The sequence below is a fragment of the Branchiostoma floridae genome, chromosome 1, assembly GCF_000003815.2.
Source record: "Branchiostoma floridae strain S238N-H82 chromosome 1, Bfl_VNyyK, whole genome shotgun sequence".
NCBI lineage: Eukaryota > Metazoa > Chordata > Leptocardii > Amphioxiformes > Branchiostomatidae > Branchiostoma > Branchiostoma floridae.
The window spans coordinates 30,792,403-30,800,447 of record NC_049979.1 but is presented as its reverse complement, the minus strand read 5'-3'; positions in this window follow the sequence as shown (position 1 = coordinate 30,800,447).

The following is an 8,045-nucleotide window of genomic DNA, read 5'->3' as shown; positions in this document are numbered from 1 at the left end:
TCAGCTCATGGAGACAATCCAGACGGAATCCCTTCCGTGGAGAAATCAAAAATAAAAAGGAACATTGAGTACGATACAAAACAACTGCATCGCGATATTTGGCCCCATCCAAGAGGCTGGTAAAATGCAAACCTTCCCACAGGTATAGGTAGATGTGTCGTACTCGGGTGCTCCAAAACACATTTCTCTGTCTAACAGCACAGTGGTTATACGTCTGCATTCAACACACATCCGTCGTTCCCTGTTTGAATTTACACGTCGTGTGAATGACTTGCAAAGCCATGCGATGCCTTTCCCTTTGCGGTAATCTTGAGACCTCGGTAACTAGTATAGGTGGCGTCAGCACAGGCGGATTCTCCTTTCACAAGTGTTCCATACCGTACAACAAAAGGACGCGTTACCTGTCCAACAACATCATTAAGCTGACCGTCTCCTCCCAAGCGGCACAGATAATCGAGGTCCTTTTTTCTCTAGGTAATTGGATGGGGTACGAGACAGGGGTTTTATTTTTAATCTGCTAAGTTTGTTTACTCCCCAACTTTTGCAGTGGACATGGGTAGCTGTTTCCGATTCACATTTGAAATATTCCTTGTTATTTCTCTTTTATTTTCTTAAAGCTGTTTTATGTTTTTCTTTTCAGTAGGGTTATATCTTAATTTTTAATCTAACATACCACGTAGCAGACGTTCATTTGGAGACAAAAAATGGGTTTCACGTTTTTTTAGATACTTTGTATAAGGCATCTACAGCAGTTTCCATGCGCCCTGGACAGACAATGCCTATCTAAACTGGGAGACTTATACTACTTACCTTCAACCAAACCTTACACTAGACTTTTCTTTTGTCAGGCGAGAATTGACAACTGTCGAGTAATTTCGGTCGGACACAAAGCACCCACTGTAAAAGGGGACCGCCAAGACTTTTCTCTAATACACCTTTTCGTAGGGGTGGGGGGCTAAATGTGCCCGCGCCAACAAGTGTCGCTTCGAAACAATCACGAATATGTAGGTTTTTCTGGCAAATGTGGTACAATACGGGGACAAACGGCAAATCAGGACAGGTGTTAAATAAAATGTATAGAAATAAGACTTACCATTTTAGCCAGTGTAGTTTTATCACAAAAAAAAAGCTCAGTAAGCTAAGTAAGCGTAGTTTTATCACAAAAAAAATGGTAAATGCAATATGTTTTTCAACGTGAGTTAAAGTCTAACATTTAACTATCGGTAGCGTCCGACACCGTTACAATTTCAAGTGCTGTGAAATATAAAGGAAGCCGCCCTAAGATGGGCCCTGCCCTAAGATGCCTGGATTTTTTGCTGATCTTATTATGCATAAGTACGCCGTGCTTGTTGCCACTGACTATGATGATCAGAAAGGTAAATAAACCAAGTCCAAACAAACAGCTTTTTTCTATTAAAGATATTCAAACATATTCAATTCCCTTTTTCAAGAAAGAATTTTTACAATAATGTTGGTAGCGCCGAATCACTGTGGTCACCTGTTACTAGGTATTGGTGGCTCGTGTCCATGAATGAACAACCTGTAAAAAACAGCCACACAACTGTCATACACATAAGAAATAAAGCTTCACAAAACACTGCAAATATTGGTCTTCAAATGTTTGTTGAGTAGAAGACCGGCCATAGAAAAAACAACATAAGCATCACCGCCGTTGTTTTTCCCAGGGAGTGTGGCCCCGCAGGTGGCAGACGAGCGAACACTCAAAAGATTTGTTACTCTAACAAATGATTCGTACCGTCTATAAGAATGAAACTTCACAGAGTGATGTCGAATATGTTTCTTAGTACGTACACAGAGTTTTTTTGTGATTTTGGCGTTGTCGTTTTTCGTAATAATTTTGTGAGTCGGGCTGCCGCGTTTAGTGCATTTCGCCCATTTCCCATGAACACACGACCTGGATTGTGAAAGATTTAGCCCTCCTCGCGGGAGACAAGAAGCACACACAATCACAATTCTACTGTCAAAAGAAAGCTAATATATCATAAGATTAGAATTTTTATTTATGTTTGTCTAAATTGGTCACCAGCTTCCGAAGAGAGCAAATTTCAAAAGCGGGGCAAGTTAGGGCGCACTGTTTAACGCAGCTCAAAATCGGAATTTATACTCACGATAACGTCCTCGGTGTTTGCCAGTTGTAACGCAGAGGGTAAAGGGTTCATGAACCGTATGAATGCATTCTTTATCCATGTATGGTCTTTAAATGAATGTGTTAAAAATTCATTGACCACTCTTTGGCAACTAGTGATGGAGCGCCGTGAGGTCGAGCGCGTAGAAAAGCGGGCATCTTAGGGCGGCCCCGTTACTATAGATCTTTCTGGTTTGTTAATAACTTCTGCCCACTTTAGTTACATGCGCGAATTCTGTTGGGAATCAAAGCGCTTCTAGTATTGCCTAATTTTCAATAATAAATTTTAACAACACATTTTGCACATTAGAAGTTAAACAGCCTTTGATCATTAAAACTGCATATAAGCATTCAAACACACGTTGCATCACAATAGATCCACTTTCCTCTTCCTATCTGAGCTGCCACAGAATCCTATACCTTACTTCATATCAACATACCCACTTCATATCCAACGTTATGTAACTCGACTTTTCTCATTTCTTACCTCCATTGTCGATTTTTGCTCTGCAGCCCTACAATTATTTGGGCTGTGTCTGTGACCTTAGTTTTACTACATCCCTTATATTTCTTCCTTTATTCATCATGATGTCAGTTATTCCTGGTTCCTCTATACAACAGTAACCATTACGAATGTTTACTTGTTTCTGCCTCTGTGAACGGCCCTTGCTGGACTTTTGTTTCGTGATCTATGCTCCATGTTTGTCCGCTTGTTAAGCGCTTGATGACCTGCTGTTTTCCTTGACAGGGCTTCGCCTTTCCCCGTACACGGACTCTAAATCTCTGACATCTCTGGCTCATGTGACTGCTCCAATACGCAGTTCCGAGTGATTTTTCCCACCCCAAAAAATATATATATAACTGTGCCTGTGCGTTGTCCCGGGAGGCGTTCCCCACACAAGCCGCCAGAGTTCCCAAAGTGTTCCACCACAATATTCGTCTTGCTAATTTCTGGTTACTTTTCTAGCTATGCTGGTCAGTAATCTGCTCAAAAACACTTTATACGTTTTCAAAATAAGAATAAAAATGCTTTTCTGTCGGAAACTAGGACGTCTATACGTGGTTGAGATACTCCAATATGTTCCCTGAACGTGTGTTCCACCCCGATCGAGCTCCTTGCCTGATTAACTAACACTTGAGACTCAAACATTTTAACTACTCACGGTAAGAAATTGTAGCTCTATCTATCAATCTGTTTGTTTGTTTTTGTTTTAATTCGTTTCATCTCGTAAGCTTGGTGGACTCTAGAGGCACAAGGACTCTAGAAGCATTTACTCATTTAATCGCTTGAAAACACGCCTAGAGCTAGACGCCAATTATTCTGACTACTTGTCACTGACAGAAGGTCTTCTTTCACACAGTGTTACCTTTACATGCCAGGGGCGCCTGGGGGATTGACCTGTCATTTCTGCCATGATTTTTGTACATAGGATATGTTATACCCTGACATAGTCAGCATTGCATACACACACTTTACAGTACTAAGTAAGCTCGATGCAACTTCATTGGAACCGTGCTAGAATATGGACATAAAGCAGGGGTTTGGGTGAATTCCTTGTAATTACAGGACATCAATCATTATCCGTTACACGTCAGATCAAAGACTATTCTAAACTATGGAGGTTAACACCTGTGACACGAAATGATCGAGAGAACAAAGCCCCCATGTGATCCATGCATCGTGAGAAAGTCCGTTCGTATGGAGATTTGTGGTAGCGTCCTTCAGCATGCAGAGACTTAGACTTTTTGTACTGAACTGTAACGTAGATTGTATCTATAAAACGCCACTTTTATCGGCTTGTAGATCTTTTTCGAAGCATTGAAATAAATACCTCTTTGATTTTGAGAAAGCTGTGAGAGATCAACATAATAGATAGCTTACTTTCACTAAGGCTATAACATAGCAGCTTTTAGACTGTCTTGGGAAAAAAGGGGTATAGAAGAAAAATAGGACAAGAAACGTATCCAACCAAACGGTCAAAAAGTCATAGCAGATATTGGAGAAGTGGAATTGCAAATTGCACTACAAAAAACAGAATGACCTGTATGCCTTTCCTTGCACTGATTGCTACTAATTTGAACGGTAGTATAGTCAGCTACTTATAACACAAGCGATACTACTGTACCGGTGTTGCCTTCCCTGCTTTAGACAAGAACTTTTTTGACCAGACAGGGATACTTATATAAATGTAGTGAAGTAGCGACTACGTATGAGATATTTGAAGAATATACGAAGGGCAAGGCAATGACAATAAGACCTTAGTCCGCAGGGTTGTGGACAGGGCACAGAGCCAAATGTCCGTGGTGAAGGGCAAGGCAATGACAATAAGACCTTAGTCCGCGGGGATGTCGGACAGGGTATTTACCCAAATGTCCGTGATGAAGGGCAAGGCAACGACAATAAGACCTTAGTCCGCAGGGGTGTGGACAGGGCACAGAGCCAAATGTCCGTGGTGAAGGGCAAGGCAATGACAATAAGACCTTAGTCCGCGGGGATGTCGGATAGGGTATCTACCCAAATGTCCGTGGTGAAGGGCAAGGCAATGACAATAAGACCTTAGTCCGCAGGGGTGTGGACAGGGCACAGAGCCAAATGTCCGTGGTGAAGGGCAAGGCAATGACAATAAGACCTTAGTCCGCGGGGGTGTCGGGCAGGGCACAGAGTCAAATGTCCGTGGTGATGGTCAAGCCAATGACAATAAGACATAAGTCCGCGTGGGTGTGGACAAGGCACAGACCCAAATGTCCGTGGTGAAGGGCAAGGCAATGGCAATAAGACCTTCGTTTGTGGGGATGTCGGACAGGGCACAGAGTCAAATGTCCGTGGTGAAGGGAAAGGCAATGACAATAAGACATTAGTCCGCGTGGGTGTGGACAAGGCACAGACCCAAATGTCCGTGGTGAAGGGCAAGGCAATGGCAATAAGACCTTCGTTTGTGGGGATGTCGGACAGGGCACATAGCCAAATGTCCGTGGTGAAGGGCACGGCAATGACAATAAGACCTTAGTCCGCGGGGGTGTAGGACAGGGTATCCATCCAAATGTCCGTGTTGAAGGGCAAAGCAATGAAGACCTTAGTCCGCGGGGGTGTGGAACAGGGCACAGATCCAAATGTGCGTGGTGAAGGGCAAGGCAATGACAATAAGACCTTAGTCCGCGGGAGTTTCGGACAGGGTATCTACCCAAATGTCCGTGAAGGGCAAGGCAATGACAATGAGATCTTCGTTCGCGGGGGTGTGGACAGGGCACATAGCCAAATGTCCGTGGTGAAGGGCAAGGCAATGACAATAAGACCTTCACCACGGACATTTGGGTCTGTGAGGTTGGTCATGAGTCGGTAAAGAATGGGTGCGTGTGTTTCCAGGTAGGTGATGGTGTTATCGTCACTGAAGTTCTGAATATCTGAGATGATTTTGATGGTTGATGAAAGCGGGCTGGTTGTTGAGTATATGGCACAGATGTAGTGTTGTCTAGGAGGGCGGCAGCTTGTCTGGCATTATATAACTGTTCGCGCAATAGCCAGTTTTCTTCCAACAACCGTGCAACTTCCCGGCTAAGATGGATGGGCTGCAAGCTGGAGTGGCTGAATCCTGTAGGCTGGGAACTTTGGAGGTGAGCCATGCTTGAGTTGCTACTCGATCCTGTAGGCTGGGAACTTTTGAGGTGAGCAATGCTGGAGTGGCTGAATCCTGTAGGCTGGGAACTTTGGAGGTGAGTCATGCTGGAGTGGCTACTCGATCCTGTAGGCTGGGAACTTTGGAGGTGAGCCATGCTGGAGTGGCTGAATTCTGTAGGCTGGGAACTTTTGAGGTGAGCAATGCTGGAGTGGCTGAATCCTGTAGGCTGGGAACTTTGGAGGTGAGCCATGCTGGAGTGGCTACTCGATCCTGTAGGCTGGGAACTTTGGAGGTGAGCCATGCTGGAGTGGCTGAATCCTGTAGGCTGGGAACTTTGGAGGTGAGCCATGCTGGAGTGGCTGAATCCTGTAGGCTGGGAACTTTGGAGGTGAGCCATGCTGGAGTGGCTACTCGATCCTGTAGGCTGGGAACTGTGGAGGTGAGCCATGCTGGAGTGGCTGAATCCTGTAGGCTGGGAACTTTGGAGGTGAGCCATGCTGGAGTGGCTACTCGATCCTGTAGGTTGGAAACTTTGGAGGTGAGCAGGCTGACACTGGGAAGGGAGAACTCCAAGAAGCCATGGACTTTGAGGAACACTGAACATGGAAGGCTGCACATATGGCTGGAATCCTGGGGATGCTGAGCGGCACGAAATCCCTAGGTATCTCGACTCCCTCGAACCTCTCCCTTTCTTGAGAGCCACGTCCGGGAAATACTGTTTTACATGTTGCCCAACTTGTTTTACGGTCAGGCGGAAGTCTGAGAGTACATGCATGGCAGAGCTGCTGCATAGACACCTCCCCACAGGGGTCTACCCTGAAGTTAGCTGTCAAGCTGAACAATAAGAAAAGGGTATTTAGACATCCTGCCCTCGTTAGATAGAAGCAAACATTCATAAATCCATATGGTTTGTAGTATACATATTTGAGTAGATATATGTATGGACATAAAAATAAATAAACCAGAAAGTATTCAACACATGAATAAAATCATGTGACAGAAAAATACAAGCATAGTGAAAATCTTTTCAGAAGCATTAGAATCACATTAAAAAACAACCAGAAACGTCGGCAATCCGCAAAATCTGTATCATATGACCTCAAAACGATGCCCTCTACACAAACGATACACGACGCAACCAGATAAATGGCGCCTCATTATTTATGTTTACAAAAAAATGCCCGTCGCGATTCTATACTTAATTTATCGTCTAGAAAAATCAAATAACGCCCAAAACGGATCAATTCACTACCGACAGAGTTCCGTAACTGTAGCTGCATTAATATAAAGGCATCTTGGGATCTCAGAACGTCTCTATACAACACAACACAAATTATACAACAACAAACACGTCTCTACAAGGCGCCATTTTGGGATTATGGAAAAACACATGTCGTAATTCTACACTTCACTTATCGGTAAATAAGAATCAAAGAATGGATTACATACACTCAAAAAAAAACTCTAGAAAGCTACATACCTTCTTCTAATGCCCTCTTCTTGTGCCATTTGGAAAATCGCGAAGTCTCTGAGTCAAAATTCCATTGCAAAGTTCGTTGTTGTTCTACATGATTTTTTTCTCCGAACTTGGCGCCATATGGTGACCGCATTGAACGCAAAAAACAAACATGGTCCCGCTTATATACAATCAAATTTGGCTTTGATAATTTTTGTTATACATACAGACTTTTTATTTTATATAACTATATTCATTCCCTGCGTTTTGTTTCTGTATTAGTGAAATTATTTCATTTTCATCCAAAGTACTCAGTGTAGCTTTGCGTTATGATGCCATCGTACGGGTGCGAGGTCGATGACATCATTGTGTTGCGTGAATAGGGAACCCGGCGGGTGGCGGTCCAAGCTGGGCGGATGATGCCGGGTGCGTGCTAATCCAGCGCCATAAAATCCTTACCCCTCATGACAATTTGATGGTTCCATAGGAGGAGTTCCGGCACCTTTCTTCAATGGAATCAAGTAGGTTTGCCCCGCCTATAGGTCAGTGCGGGCAGAGGTTCACCTCACCTCACCTATCCCTTGACCTCTTTGTGGGTCGTTGGGGCACCATGACTTCGTCCACTATTCTTCTCCACCTGTCTCTATCCTCCGCCGCTCTTATGGCTTCCGCTAAGTTCAGCCCAGTCCATTCTTTTATGTTGTCCTCCCATCGTTTCTTCTGTCTTCCTCTCTTTCGGCTTCCTGGGACTGTCCCTTGTAGTATTGTTTTTTGTAACCCCGACGACCTTGTCGCATGACCAAACCATCTTAATTTGCGCTTTTTC